Genomic DNA, 15,021 nt, shown 5'->3' with positions numbered 1-15,021 from the left:
TGGGAAATAAAGAGGAATAATACTAGGATAAGAAATCATGACATAAACAGAGAAATGGTCACAAATTGGAAAGACATTGAGACTCAGAAGAGAACTGAAAAAGACAGGAGAAATAAACTAATCAGCAACAAAAGCTACACATGAATTTTAGGACTGAAGATAGGGGAAAAGAAGAAAAAAGAAGGAATGTAAGGAAAAAATAATAGGGTATAGATTGAATATGATCTAGATGCAGATCCTAAACTAAACAAGTGTATTGTCTCAGTTTTCAGTAAGAAGAGTATTGCTGAGTAGAATGAAGGTGCAGAAATGCTACCATATAATGCATAAGGAAAATGGAAACACTAATAGTGCTGGGTAGACATTGGTACAATGGTGATTATATATAAATTAAGCCCCTAGCACCATGAATGCCTTGCATGACAATAAAGCACCAAAAAAGAAATAATTTGGTTGCTAGGTAATTAGTTTGCCACTGGGCAAAAGGGAAAATGCACACATGCACACGCACACACACACATACCACCAACAAAGAACACTTTTAGTACAAATTGTCTTATAGCAAAGTCCTGTATCCAAGGGAACCAATGTGAAAATTTTCATGGAATTTGAAGACATTTCATCCTTAGGCAAGAATTAAATGTGTTCTCGAGACATCTGACCAAATGCCAAAATCCCTACAGAAATAATTGGTCATACAGATATCTGGCTAGAAAGAAACAAGTAAGAATCGTCTAATTATCCCCCCAAAATAACAGATATCATGACAGTAGCATGTTACCAGCAGGCAAACCTATAAATAGCAAAGATATCACCTTCACAGGAAGCTGTTTATCTAACTTATGCTTCATAATAAAATTATATCACTGGTAGAAATACTTGATTTGAACCCAACTGTAGATATAAATCTTTAAGTATAAATGCAAGGAAAGAATATTAAAGTTGTAATAAATTCTTGACTATTTCTGTACAGAAGTGTATTTGGTTGGTTGATTGGTTTTGGTTTTGTTTGCTTGTTTGTTTGTTTATGTAACATTTCCCTATAGATGAAAGATACTTCCATATTCTCTTCATTTGAATAAAAGTCAAAATATTTTAGCATTCTCATTTATAACGTTTTACTATCGAGATCTGTGCTTATATGTGCTCAGCAGCTTATTTTCAAAATTATGTAAGTACTAATAAAAAGTGAAATTAAAATTACTGCGATCTAAAGCTACAAAATCTAGTAAAATAATATATCATGAGATTTATTCAAACAGAGAATTATATGGGTAGTCCAGGAAAATACAGCTTGTTTCACTGTTGCCTTTAGGAAAATATATCCCAGGAGGCAAAGAGTGAATGAAATGAATAGGAATGATTTTGGTACATAAGAACTTATCAATGTTGCAAATGACAGCTCTTAATCAATTTGAAAAATTGCAAAGGTCTCCAAATAGTATAAAATATTCTGAAAATGACAAATGATTTGTCAGCTATTATTACTGCAGCATTTGTACTAGTTTGTAGAACAAGAATATCTCTGGTGGTATTTTCTAAACTTGGTAAGGTAATGTAACATTTTGTTAGCACATGTCAGTTTAGCTACTCTTTGATACAGTATTTGTACAGTATGGTAAGATAAATTAATGATTGAAATCTACATAAAATTTTAAGAAATATTTTTTAATTAAAATTGGAATATGGCTAGCATTTTCTCCAAAGAACTGGTATAGAAGAATTCATTTTCATTATTACTACTAAGAACAGTATCATTTTAATTAAGTTGGATAACACAGAATCACGAGTAGTTCAGTATTTCTGTTTCTTATCCTAGGGCTCTATATTCAAGGGTTCATGTTTCTCATCAATTTGCTCTCCATTTTTTATGAAAGCAATATATTTAAATAATAGTTTAACGAATGCAATGATCAAGATGTTACAAGTTGCTATATATTTTTTTCAATAATTACAGTTGTATTTTGTTCACAGTCTTTCCAATTTTTATGTATAACTTCAGTTTTAGTTTTGCTATTTATAAGGTGCATTTTTCTCTACATACTGAAGTGTTCTATTTTATGTCTTAATTATCTGTCAAGCACCTTACTTTTATTCTGATCTATGTGTTCCTTTGGTCACCTGGTGATGAATGGAGTTGTGATTTCTTTCCTTACAGCATATCTTGTGTGCAGGGGACACTACCCGTACAAAGACTTCCCCCCTTGCACAAAATACAGATACTTAGGCCTGTTACCTTCATGTGAATCAACTTTCATCGCTAAACTTTTGGATCCTGTAAAATAAGCATCACCTAAAAAAAAATAAAATAAAATCTTTTCTGATCCTGATGTTAATTTCTTTTTTAAAACAGTCACACTTATGAAAATAAAGTGTGGGAAAGTATTGTGTTTTATTTTTTGTTTTGTTTTTTACAACATATTCTTATGTAATTAAAATTCATCCATATATCAAATATTGAACCATCGAATTTAAAGGACAATATTTTTCCCTTAAAGATATATTATTGCTACATAGTTTTCTGATAAATGTTTACGACTCTTTTGCCAAATATAGAAATATGTTATAAATTTTATATCAAAATAAAGCTTGTCAATCTCAACATTATTAGACAGCCAGCTTTGCTGCACCATTTTCCAAAAAAAGTAATCAGAAGAAATGTCCCCAAGCCAATCAAAAATATAAATTCCCCATACACACGCATACACACATTCACGCAAGGACAATGATCAGATGAATATCTATTAAATACATGGCATGAATTGAAAAGGTTGCAACATCTATTTTCATCAGCTTTGCAGATGATACTGAATTAGGGAGAAGAGTTGAAACTCTCCATGGCAGCGCTGCCGTACAGAGGGAGTTGGACAAGATGGAAGAATGTGCCACCAGGAACCTCATAAAGTTCAGCAAGGACAAATGCCAAGTCCTGCTTCCAGGAAGGAAGACCTCCCCTGCCTTGATAAAGGCTGGGGTCTGACTGGCTGGGGAACAGCTTTGTTGATAAGGACTGGGGAGTGCTTGTAGATGGCAGGCTGGGCGTGAGCCAGCAGTATGACCTGCCAGCAAAGGCCAACTGTATCCAGGGCTGCACTAACAGGAGCACAGCCAGGAGGTCCATGATTATCCCCACTCTCCTCAACTTGTAAGGCTGTCATTTTTGGGACCCTCAATGTAGGAAAGATACTGATTAACTAGAACAAGTTATGGAGGTGCCATCAAGCTGGCAGGACTTGTGCTTTTTCATCCTGGAGAAGACATGGCTTTGAGGGAAGCTGACAGCAACCAATCTCATTGAAAAGAACATGCAGTCAGGTTCATCATAATGGTGTGTGGCAAGAGCATGAGAGACAGTGAGCCCATGCAGCAGTGTAGGCTCAGGGAAGAATGGCTGGAAAGTTGTCCAGCAGAAAAGGATCCAGGGGTGCCGGTCAACTCCAAACTGAACATGAGACAGCAACATGCCCAGGTGGGCAGAAGTAAGGAAGTGATTGTTCCCTTTTACGCAGCACTGGTGAGACCACGCCTCGAACACTGTGTTCAGTTTTGGGTCCCTTGCTATAAGAAGGACATTGGGTTGCTCAAGCTTGTCCAGAGAAGAGCAATGAAGCTGGTGAAGGGACTAAAAAACAAGACTTATCAAGAGCAACTGAGGGAATTGGTATTGTTTGGTCTGCAGAAGAGGCCAAGGGGAGACCTCATCACTCTCTATAACTACCTAAAAGGGGATTGCATCAAAGAGAGTGTGAGTCTCTCCTCAAGTGACAAGTGATAGGATGTGAGGAAACAGTCTAATGTACTAACATACTAATGTACTACTAATGCACCAGGGTACTTTTAGATTGGATTCCTTCATGGAGACTGTGGTCAAGCATTGGATTGGGATTCTCTTCAGGAATGTGGTGGCGTTCCTATCCCTGGAGGTATTTTAGAGACATGTGGACATGGTACAAAGGGACATGGTTTAGTGATGGGGCTCAGTAAGTTAGGTTGATGATGGGACTTGATGATCTTGAAGGTCTTTTCCAACCTAGATGATTCTATGATTCAAGTTTTAGCAAGGTACTGTTTGTAGAGAACATTTTTCCCTTTGAGGACAGTAAGACACTAGAACTGGTGTGCAGTCTCCATCCTTGGAGGTTTTCAAGACCTGATTGAATCAAACTCTGAGCAACCTGCTCTGATCTTACAGATGAACCTGCTTAAGCAGGGGTAGGACTAGAGTCTTCCTGAAGTGCCTTCTAAGAATTACTCAAGGATTTCCCTGTTTTAGTGAATGACATCAGATAACTACAAAAATGACACAGACAGATTCCATTTAAAAACAAAGAAATAAAAAACACAGAGAAACTGAAAACAAATGACATATCAGACCTCGATTAAATTTATTTTAATTCCATTCTGCTAGAATTGAGATTAGATCAATGTTAATTACTGTGGAAATAATGAGATCTCATATCCTCTTTCTAAAAAAATATCATTATGCATTTATAATAGGAACAGTTCCTTCTATTTAATATACAACTCTGTTTAGCAAAAAGATGAAAACAAATGTTCTATTAATGTTGAGTCCTTTATGTCGTAAATTTCTAGAGTGTCTCTTAGTGACCTCTCTCAACAGCATATGAAATACCTTATGAACTTTTCAATATCTTTTAAAAGAACGTTATATTATCATTTATTTTTTCTACAGACTTTTATTTTGGAATACAGAGAAATAAAAGAAACTACATTTCTCACTATAAAAAGTAATTGTAACTCTTAAAAGAAACTGCAGTTACAATGTGTGTGTACAAATATACATTTATATATAAATATGTATATAAGGATGTATAAATGCAAATATGTGTGTGCAAATACACATACGCACACATAAACAGTATCTCATCCCTCCATTTTTTTGATATTATTGAAAATAGTAGTGCCACATAAACATAAATTAATACTAGCAGTATTTGACACTATCTTTAACATCTTGTATTTAACTGTTGTAACTAGAACATTAGTTGGTTTCCCTTCTCATAAAGGAAATTTCTTTCATTAACTCACATGCCTATAATGCAACGATTAAGGAAAATTATGATTTTTTTTAAAAAACTTCTAATAGGATTAGTCATTGTTAGTTTTCATTTATGAGTCTGATCACTAACGTGGTTATGAGTCTGAATGAATTGTACAAGACTTACAGAAGAACCCAATATTAACTGTATTAGTATTTTGTTTTCATCAAAATCAATCATTTTGGCACCTGGATTAAAGTTCAGTAGAAACACATAGGGGTGTTTTTGTTGTTGTTGTTGTTGTTTGTTTGTTTTATGATTTTCCTGTTTATATTAATTATATAAAATTCTGTGCTGCAATTACTGATAATCATTACAGCTGAATAGCAATATCTCTTTTATTATGTTAATTAAATGCTTTTTAAGGTACTTAATCTGAAGTCTTGTAAATATTTATTAACCCCCCTTTATCAAAACCTTATTCAAAACTCATGAGAGCAGCCTAAGTGTTTATCTCTCAAAGGTAATTGGAGAGCTGGAATAGTATTTTCATTACGAATGTCAAGTGAGTGAGAGAAATCAAAAAGGTAGTTAAGATGTTGTATAACATAAACTTAACAGTATTAAAAAAATAATTACCTCTTCTATATGTTGATAAATAAATTAAGCATAAAATTAACTTAAAAATATAAAAGTATGCAACAAAAAATTGTAACTGAAATCCTAGCAAATCTACGCATTGTTTTGAAAATTTGATATTTATAAATTTGTCAAGTAATTACATTTGCTGGTGATAATTTCAAGTCAACAGCAGAAATCAGCACAGGTGTAAAAAAAATCAGTTATCCCATTCCATGTACTGATTCCTTGCACTGCATGAACCATCTGCTAGTAATTTCCTTTAATTCTGATAACTGCTTAGTCTGGTGTTCCTCTGAAGTGTCAGTCTGAGACACTGTTCATAGCAAAGAAAAAATCTCAGAGAGACACTTAAACCTACATAACTAAGTTTATCCACATTTGTAACTAATACAAATCAACATTTAATCTTAAACTGTGCTTCTCTTACATTCTGATGTTATTGATATTAAAGACAGATAAGGATTAATAGGATGATTTACAATGGATTGAACTATAGATAGTTTCCAAGTAATTCTCACATTGAAAAGAGCAAACGAAATATATCTGTAAATATATTTGAGTTTATATTAAACTAAATCTTTTAATTAATAATGTGGGTTGTGCCACATCATATTGTGGATTTTTTTAGTCATGTGCTGAACATTTATACTGACAGTAAGAAATGCAATTGGTATTTGCACTGTACCTTTAAAAATAGGTATAAGTAGATTCCAGAGAATTTTACCAAGCATAATTTATGCATTTAGAAATGTGTGAGTTTGTAATGGCTATGAATGTCATAGGGATGATAGCTGTCAATGAGCTTCCAGACCATATAAGCGCAATAGGCCCTAATCAGGTTTGAAAACCCCGTGTAAGCGGTGCGGTAGTAGAATATTGTCAATGCCAGGTGGAGTATAATTTCCTTTAAACAGCTTGTCAGAATTGCTGTTAACGCAATTGCACTGAAACTCAGGTCAATTAAATCAATTAAAAACTATCCTAACCTCTGTTTCCAAACTTTATGATGACAAATCCTTTCAACCTCTAAAGGAGTTAGGAATATTTGGAAAAAATATAACTAGCCAGGCAGTTGTCACCATGTTAAGCAATCATCGTTTTAGAGTTCCAGGCAACAAAACTCTTGGAATATGGCAAAAGTAATTAATGTTGCTGTCTTTCACTCTAAAAAAAAATAATTCTAGGATAAACTTTTTGAAAATTAACTGTTCTGCAGAGTTCATAAGGTCTGAAAATTTTGGATAAAATAAGGAGTTTCATTCTACAAATCAAAACAAAAACAAAACAAAACAAAACAAAACACCATCACCACCACAAAACCTGCCATACTGCCATTTCAAAGAATTTCAATTCAAATAATTACACTTGTTCACCAGAACCCAAAAAGATATTTTCTTGTGGTAGTTTTCTCTAAAAGTGGTCATATGACGATGAAGTGGGCATCCTTATGCCAATTCAAAAAGATATATATCACATTTGAAACAAATACTGTAAAGACATTTGTAATTATGTTGTCTTGATCAAGGTCATATAATAAACTCTAAGAAAGAACTAGGAATTCCCATCCCAATGTTTTAATCACAGCATAAATCAAAGCAGCATAAATCAACGGCAGTCAAAGCACAGCATAAATGTGGTAGTTAAATGTTACAAAAACAACATATTAGTGAACTGAGAACACACCTCTTTAATCTATATTGAAAATTTAAGGAAGAAATAAGTAATAATGCATTGATATTTCACACTCTTCTTACTTTCAGACCTTAGAATTGCTACAACCATTGTGCCTTCCAAAACTTTTTATTGACTACCCTCAGGGTGAATGTAATGAAATATTTTAAAGGATATTGAAAGGTTATTTTCTCTAAAAACTGTACAATGACTTTTCAAGCTAGATATTTCAAGAAAGATATTTCTAGAGATGATTTTTTGAGGGCCAAACAAACCAACTTTTTTTTTTTTTTGTCAAATTTGATTAAAAAAAAAGTTAAAAATCAGAGTTCAAATAATTTTAACTGACTTTAGTTACATCTAATGAATGTATCTTTTCCCTTCGAGCACTAAAATGGGTTAAAAAAGTGACGTTTTATACTGCTGCTCATTTTACTGAAAAATAGACAGAATAAAGTCAAAAGCAATGTCATACAGGCTTAACAGAAAATATATTTGTTAGCCAGTATTGGACTTCTGATACATTTAAAGGAGGAGGTGAGTTTTAATGAAAAATTAATTGGTTGCTGATGTACCTATGTACTGAAAATTTTCAGTGTTTTTTTTTGTTGTTTTTATATTTGATTGGTTAGTATACAGTGTACAACAGGCTCAAGTGTCATTTAATCTCTGTTAGAGTGGTATGCACAGCATTTCACACACACACACACACACACACACAAATGCAGTGTACTATGTGCTTTCAGAGAATTGCCTTTCATTTCAGAAATGCTGTAAACATTTCACACTGTGATACAGAATTGGCAGTCTTCTGAAAAGCTCAACAGATATACAGACTAAAATATTAGAACATCACAAGGCTTCTGTGTACCACGAAATGTGTTTTGCACCTGACTCATGAAAATTACTTGTTTCCATATATCATAATTTTTCCTATCAATACCACTTCTGTAGGGCATCTTGGAAGTTGAATACATTCTGTATATCATGCACTAGTTTCAAGAATTGCAGTTAGGTCCTTCCTGTTCTTCCTCATTTCCATTCTCAGCCAATATCACCAAAAATTAATAAATTTGATTTGATATCATGTTCCACAGAAAACGAATTCCTACTGAAGTGTCTGGTGTTTTCTGTCATGAGATAATGATTTTCAAAATAGCTACATATAAAAGGATCACTGTTCATCCTTAATTTTCTTAATACCACCAAATCATAGCCTTTTAGCATAAGAGTTAGTGCTATCCTTTCTGCCTTCTTCCTTCAGCAAGATTTCAAAAACGGTAGCCCACTTCTAATCCAACAAACCGTGGATTTGTTGGATCACTGAGTACTATTAATCCTCACCTTGGTTTATCTACATAATGAGTATTTTGATTACAAAGGTGGCTGATTGATCTATCCTGTGACAGGTGACAGAGGGTATAGCCTCCATCAGATCCTCTTATTTTTGTTGGTGCTTCATTATTATCCATTTCTGGAAATTTAGATTAATAATGCTATAGACAGTGTCTATCTTTCCTCTCTGCAAGTTGAATCTTGGATCTTTCCCATTCTTATTTTATTGCCTTCCTACAAAAGGAAATGCAAAAAGTTTCATTCAAACACAGAAATATCAGTATCAGAATAATAAACAATCAATCTATCAATCAAAATAAAATGGAAATTAAGAAAATTACAAAAATTAAGTTTAAAAAAAAAAAAAGTATTGAATTTAAAATAGTTTAAGTTATCCTTTTGTCTGTCCATGTTCCTAAACTGTTCAAGGATGTGTTGTTGACATAAAGTAAGAATAATTTTCTTAGTTAACTGTTCATCTCAGTTACCCAGCTTATTCTTAATGTGTTTGTAAAGCAATGACATTGAAGAAATTCTTAAAAGAACACTAATGCAAACTAAGCTGTTACCATACTTCACCAACGAAAAAGGAAGAAAATTATTTAAAAGATGAAGACAAATTGTTCCTTTTTTCACCAGATTGTCTAGGGCTGTCAGTACTAAGCAAGTCCTCTTGGGCAATTCAATAGGCAGCAACATATCAGGATAGAGCCATTAAGACAGACACGGTTTCACTTGTGAGTTGCAGTGAGACTGCAGAAGCAGCTGTTGCTATCTAACTGCACAGTCTGGGTAGTAGTAGCTGTTCCCTAGTAAACTTAGAAAAGAATATGACAAAATTTGATCTACCATATTTAAAATAAGTGTGTACACACTCACGTCAATCACCTGAATGATTCTGAATTGGGTATAAAGTTTAATGTTCACTTTTGGAAAAATAAAATAAAATATAATAAAAAAAATAAACTAAAATATAATAATAAAAAAATAAACTAAGCTTTAACAGCTATTCCAAAAACTTTAATTTTATGATCATCTAATTAGGCAAATGTAAACACAAAAGCCATATTGGCAACAATATATTTTATACAGTAGTAAATGAAGCAGAATACACTTCAAGCATTTATAGATTTAAAGAAGAAAACCCATTTATTTTGTTTAGACAGAAACAAAAGCTGAACTAATCATTAAAATCACAGAAGAATTTGATGGAATATTATACTTACGTACTGTACACAAAGCATCCTTAGTGGAATGGGTACACCACAGTATCAGTCATGGTCTTGCTTTCTAAACAATCTGAACAAAAGTTACTAGTTAAAAAATAAGAGACAGCTCTTCTCAGCTGCACAAATAGAACTTAACAGTAATGTCTTGTTCTATAATTCTTAGTGACTTCTTTTAGGCACGTTACTCTAGTTGAAGGCCAGAACAGACACCACATCCATCTGATTTAATATATCTGTACAAATTAGCATACAAAAATAAATAAATAAAAATGCATTAGTGAAAGCAAAGGAAAGTGTCTGAATCACTCTTGCATATAGATAGAACAGAATATCGGGTCACTTGCATAATTTTATATTAAATTTAAGGAAGAAGCAGTGGGTTAGACCTCCCATGAAGCATCCTTTCTATGACTTGTGAATCCAGAAATAAGGAAATTGTACAGGTTTGTGCCTGGCAGGAAGTCTTCAAATTTTGTATCTTTCCGTTACTTCAAAATAATGTAATCACACAGAAAACTATGATAAACTGGAATAGCATGTAGGATTCATGAATAGCTTCAGACCAACTACAAGCTCTTTTGACTAAACTGTATGCTGTTTGTACCTAAAGCGTATCTGAAGGTAATTCTATTTCAAGGGAAACCACGAACCAGATGGTAAATTATTTTCAAGATACTCTTCAAAATGTCCCTATTCTTTTTTAATAATAAAGGAAAAATATATGTTTAAATTGTTATCTTTCAAATGTAATTTAATCAGTTCTGCTTCCGGGATTGAATTATATCTACTCATAATAGTATATCATCAGAATAAAAAACATTCCTAGAAGAGGAACAAAACAGCAATGAAGATGTCATTATAATCATTCACATTAAAATGTCTTTGTTTCTAACAAGTAGGGTTACAACACCATACAGTGCTCTTTCTTGGCAGTTACATTCTAGGATATCAATTTTCAGTTAACATATATAATGTTGTAAATAATGAGGACTTTTTCTGTGCTATAATTTCAAATTTTGTTTAGAAAACCCCATACACTCTCAAAGAAATTAACACTTCAAAAACAATGCAGTTTCTCTCCTATGATTTTTTTTCTTTAGATTCAAATGTCCACATCTGATATCCATTTACACTTCAACGTTTTATTTTAAAAGGACTACTTTTCTGTTGACAGTATGCCTCAAATTACTTGAACATAAACTGTATAATAAATATTTCTGTAGCAAAATGAATCTTCTGAAATAATCATTGTTCATTATCACTAGTATTAACAACTACTGGCCACTTAGATCTGCTTGTCAATATATGTAAGGCTCATTTCTGAACTATCACAGAAGATTATGCACTGTCATCAACCCGTGAATAGTTTATAACCTTGTTTGTCTACTAGAATGTTTTCATTCCACAGAAAAAGGTGTCAAAAACAGTCAGCCCTCAAAGCCAGAAAACTCACTTCAGTAAAACAAACTGTCTTCTCTGTCTGGTATAGTTTACGTAGTGGTCCTTTAGGTCACAGTAGCTCAGATGGCTTGTACTCACCCCTGATATTGTGGTGAGACTTTTTTTTTTTTTTTAATTTGCCTTGTTAGCCAACTGTCTTAGTAGCAGTCTAGAAATGAGCAGGTCCTGAGAGACAAGCTGTTTAAAGCATCCATCCATGCTATGAAACAATCAAGTGATTTGATCCTGGGATTTTCTTTCTGTCCCAACGGATATTTGTTTATTTATGCAAAGTGGAACCAAAGAAGATGCTGGGAGGACTGTCCTACAATAGAGTCAATGGCTCTGTAATGACAGGTAAACAAGAAACTAAAACTCATAAACTCAGTAACAGGGATTTGAATTTCTGGATAGTGTACAAGGAGAAAGAGTCTATATTTTGCTTTAGCCAGGTACTCCACCTTAAAACTGAGAATAAAACTTTTCTTGAGCCTGTCACAAAAAAGTCATTGCTTCAGAAACTTACATTTTTGAACTGTTTTTTCTAAAAACTTAAATCTTCATCTTTAAACTGCCACATGGCAGTATTTTTAGCTCAAAACCAGCATTCCAGATTTGCTGATGGTCTAAGAAAGTTTTAAACTCACTGCAGATAGGATAAAACACTTTTTTTAAGAATGTCAAACCAATCATTCAGACACTAAAGCAATACTTTATGTTAATTAACTGGTTGCATAACTTACCTTAACCCTATTTTCTCCCACTCATTTTCTTGTATTCACTAATATAAAAAGAAATGTAATAATGCAATTATTTGTCACAGAAGACAAAAATAATCAACTGAAAAGATACCTAGGAACCTAGCATACTGAGAACAATGTATAATTAACAAAGTGTTATATCAATTCAAGTTGTTTTTGGTTTTGTTTTTGTTTTTTGTTTTTTTTTTTCAGCAATGAGTTTAAAGGAAATTAATGACTTTGAGTTGAAAAGACAATAACATTTCAAATTTGGAAATCTTGATTGTGTCTATTTGATATTCAAACTGTATTTAAACTGCTTTCTTGTTGGGACTATGTGCTTATCCTCTGAGTAAATACATGAAGGGGGAGATGAAGCGTTTTTTCTACAGCCAGAAATCACAAGCTTCTAGCTTCGATCCTCCTCTGCTGTATCTGTTCAGCACTGGCTACACCAATTCTCACATGCCTGCCATATTAGACTCTTGCTAATAAAGTCTTTGTTAATATCCTTTTGATTTCTTGCTTATCATTCTATATGCAAGGAAGCCTGTTCCCTTTCTCATGCACCTCCCCTCCTTCACTTTGCATTGCACAAAATCTAATCTATCAGAGTACATCTTCCCAAGGATGAGGCACCCTGACCATTTCCATCTTCAGCAAGGGGTAGGTATCAAGCTCTCTTTTCAGCCCAAGACTTAGACCAGAATCAATGTTAGGAGTTACATCTGGACAGAGAGTGCTGCAATACCAGAAGAGATGATTGCAACAGCTGTGGCAGAAGAGCTCATCCTGTGTTTTCGTTATTGTGATTTGTGATTAATACTTTCTTACGAACAGCATTTCCAGACTTCCAGTATGCAGTTTGGAAACCATCACATGCTTTGCTCCTGTTTTACATCCTATTCTGAAAGCTCCTCATGCTCCCCAGGTTCCAGATAAATTAGGAAGCCAAATACAAGTCTGGTCCCCACCTTCACATTAGACAGAACCTTGCAGGGAACTCTTACATTATCTGTTAGATTCTGGTCATGGCTCTCTTAACTTTTATTCATACCAAACTCTCATTGCTGAAAAACATTTTTTTAAAGTTTAAGAATGATTTAAAAAATAATAATAATAATTAACATGCTAACATTAACTGGCATTTTTTACATAATAGATTTATAATGCATTTATAACATAAGTAGAAATGACAGTAGCTAGAAAATACATTAATATAGTGCTGAAAGTACCTGCTAGTCTGTAAATTCAGTGTTACTCCTTAGACCAGAGATTTTTTCCACAAATTCCCTAGATAAGGGAAACCTAGATAAAAAGTGTGTTTTTTGTTGAGTAATATATTCTGTCATTTGGAAATTATTGATTAATTGCATGCTAGCTAGTAACTGATGTGTCACCTCCTTCTGAAGCTTGTCTATATCTGTGATATGGACAGAAATATTTCCTTAAATGAAATAAAAGATAATTATAAAAATAACAATAATAATCATCATCAACATCATGAAATAGCAATTCTGTCTAGCTTCAATTATTTACAAGAGTAACATCAATTCTATATTTCCCACTCCAGTTTTAAAACATGTTGGCACAGAATGCTTTTTTTATGTAGCTAGTGCACTTGTTTTTTTTCTTTCTGAATTACATATTGGATGTGTATATACAGTCCCTTCACAGTTATTCTTCCTCTTTTCTGTATCTTCTCTGTTCATTTTTAAAACTGAACCCTCCTTTTCATCATCCTGTTTACTGAGCACTTTTCTGGTCTATAATTTTGTCTCCCTTATCTTCCTTGTTTTTCACTTAACACTTTCAAGTGGCCTATCAGCACCTGTTAGAGTGCATTTAAAACAAGGTGTTTTAAATAATATTCAGACACAGAACTTTATTTTATTTTATTTTATTTATTGATTCAAGTTCATTTAACTCTATTGCTGGTGGGTTTTTGTTTCTTTCTTTATTTATTTATTTATTTATCTTTAATTTTATAAACACTCTGATGTGTTCTCTCAGGCCATTTTCACTAGTTCAGTCAGTGCAGCAATCTAGGTATTGCAGTCATCTGTTCTTTGCCAAGAAAGTCTTCTTTATCTGCTCTCTGGAATTGTTAGAATGATATTTCAGTTACCTGGAACCGAATATATCTTAGAAATATATTATGATGAGAGAATGATTAAAAAAACCTTTTAGCTACTAATTCAATTGAAATTGTATATATTTTAACCTGTTTCAATACTATTATCTTCCGAACTGATATCTTATTAAGACTATATCAATATTAAGGAAGTTATAATTATGCAAAAATGTACATCGGGAAAAAAAAATCAAGTTTTGATTTGACCCAGCAGGCAGCTATGTACCACACAACCGTTCAGAACTCAAGTGTTGAGAGAAAAAATGGTTTAATAAGCGAGGGCAGAAAACAAACAAACAAACAAAAAAAGTGATGCACAGTGCAATTGCTCACCACACACTGGCAGTTCCAGCCAGTCCCTGAGCAATGGCAGCCTCCCCCCGCCCCCACCCCCCCCCCACCGCCCCCCCAGTTCCCCCTGCTTTTATTGTTTAGCATGATGTCATATATTATGGAATATTTCTTTGGTCTTTTGGGGTCAGCTGTCCTGGATGGGTTGCTTTCAGCTTTTTCTGTACACCCAGTTTACTCATTGGCAAGGAAGCATCAGAAGACACTCAACAGCTAAAACGTCAGTATTACCAACATTGTTTTCATCCTAAATCCAAACACAACACCATACAAGATACAGGGAGGAAAATTACCTCTATTCCAGCCAAAACCAGGACACGAGTGTTAGTGTATGGCTACATGCATTTTTTAGAATAGAGTATGCATAAGAAAGCAAATTCCTCTGCTGGAGATTAGAAGTCACATTATTAATTTTCCTTTTTTGTAAAAGAAAATAATATAAAACTTGCCTTTCTGATTCAAGTAGGATTTTTGTGTGT

General features: G+C 33.4%; 1 protein-coding gene across 1 annotated transcript in view; it reads right to left on the bottom strand.

The window, feature by feature from the left end:
* Nucleotides 1–15,021, bottom strand: part of LOC308193833 (uncharacterized protein) — a 568,958-nt gene that overhangs the window by 98,845 nt on the left and 455,092 nt on the right. The window contains exon 16 of the mRNA XM_080588912.1: nt 9,875–14,155. The gene's annotated coding sequence lies outside the window, so the exon portion shown is untranslated. The remainder of the gene's footprint in view (nt 1–9,874; nt 14,156–15,021) is intronic.

The sequence above is a fragment of the Anser brachyrhynchus genome, assembly GCF_964034855.1.
Source record: "Anser brachyrhynchus genome assembly, chromosome: 4".
NCBI classification, from domain to species: domain Eukaryota; kingdom Metazoa; phylum Chordata; class Aves; order Anseriformes; family Anatidae; genus Anser; species Anser brachyrhynchus.
Note: the sequence above shows the minus strand (reverse complement) of the source record. Positions and strands in the feature narration are given on the sequence as shown.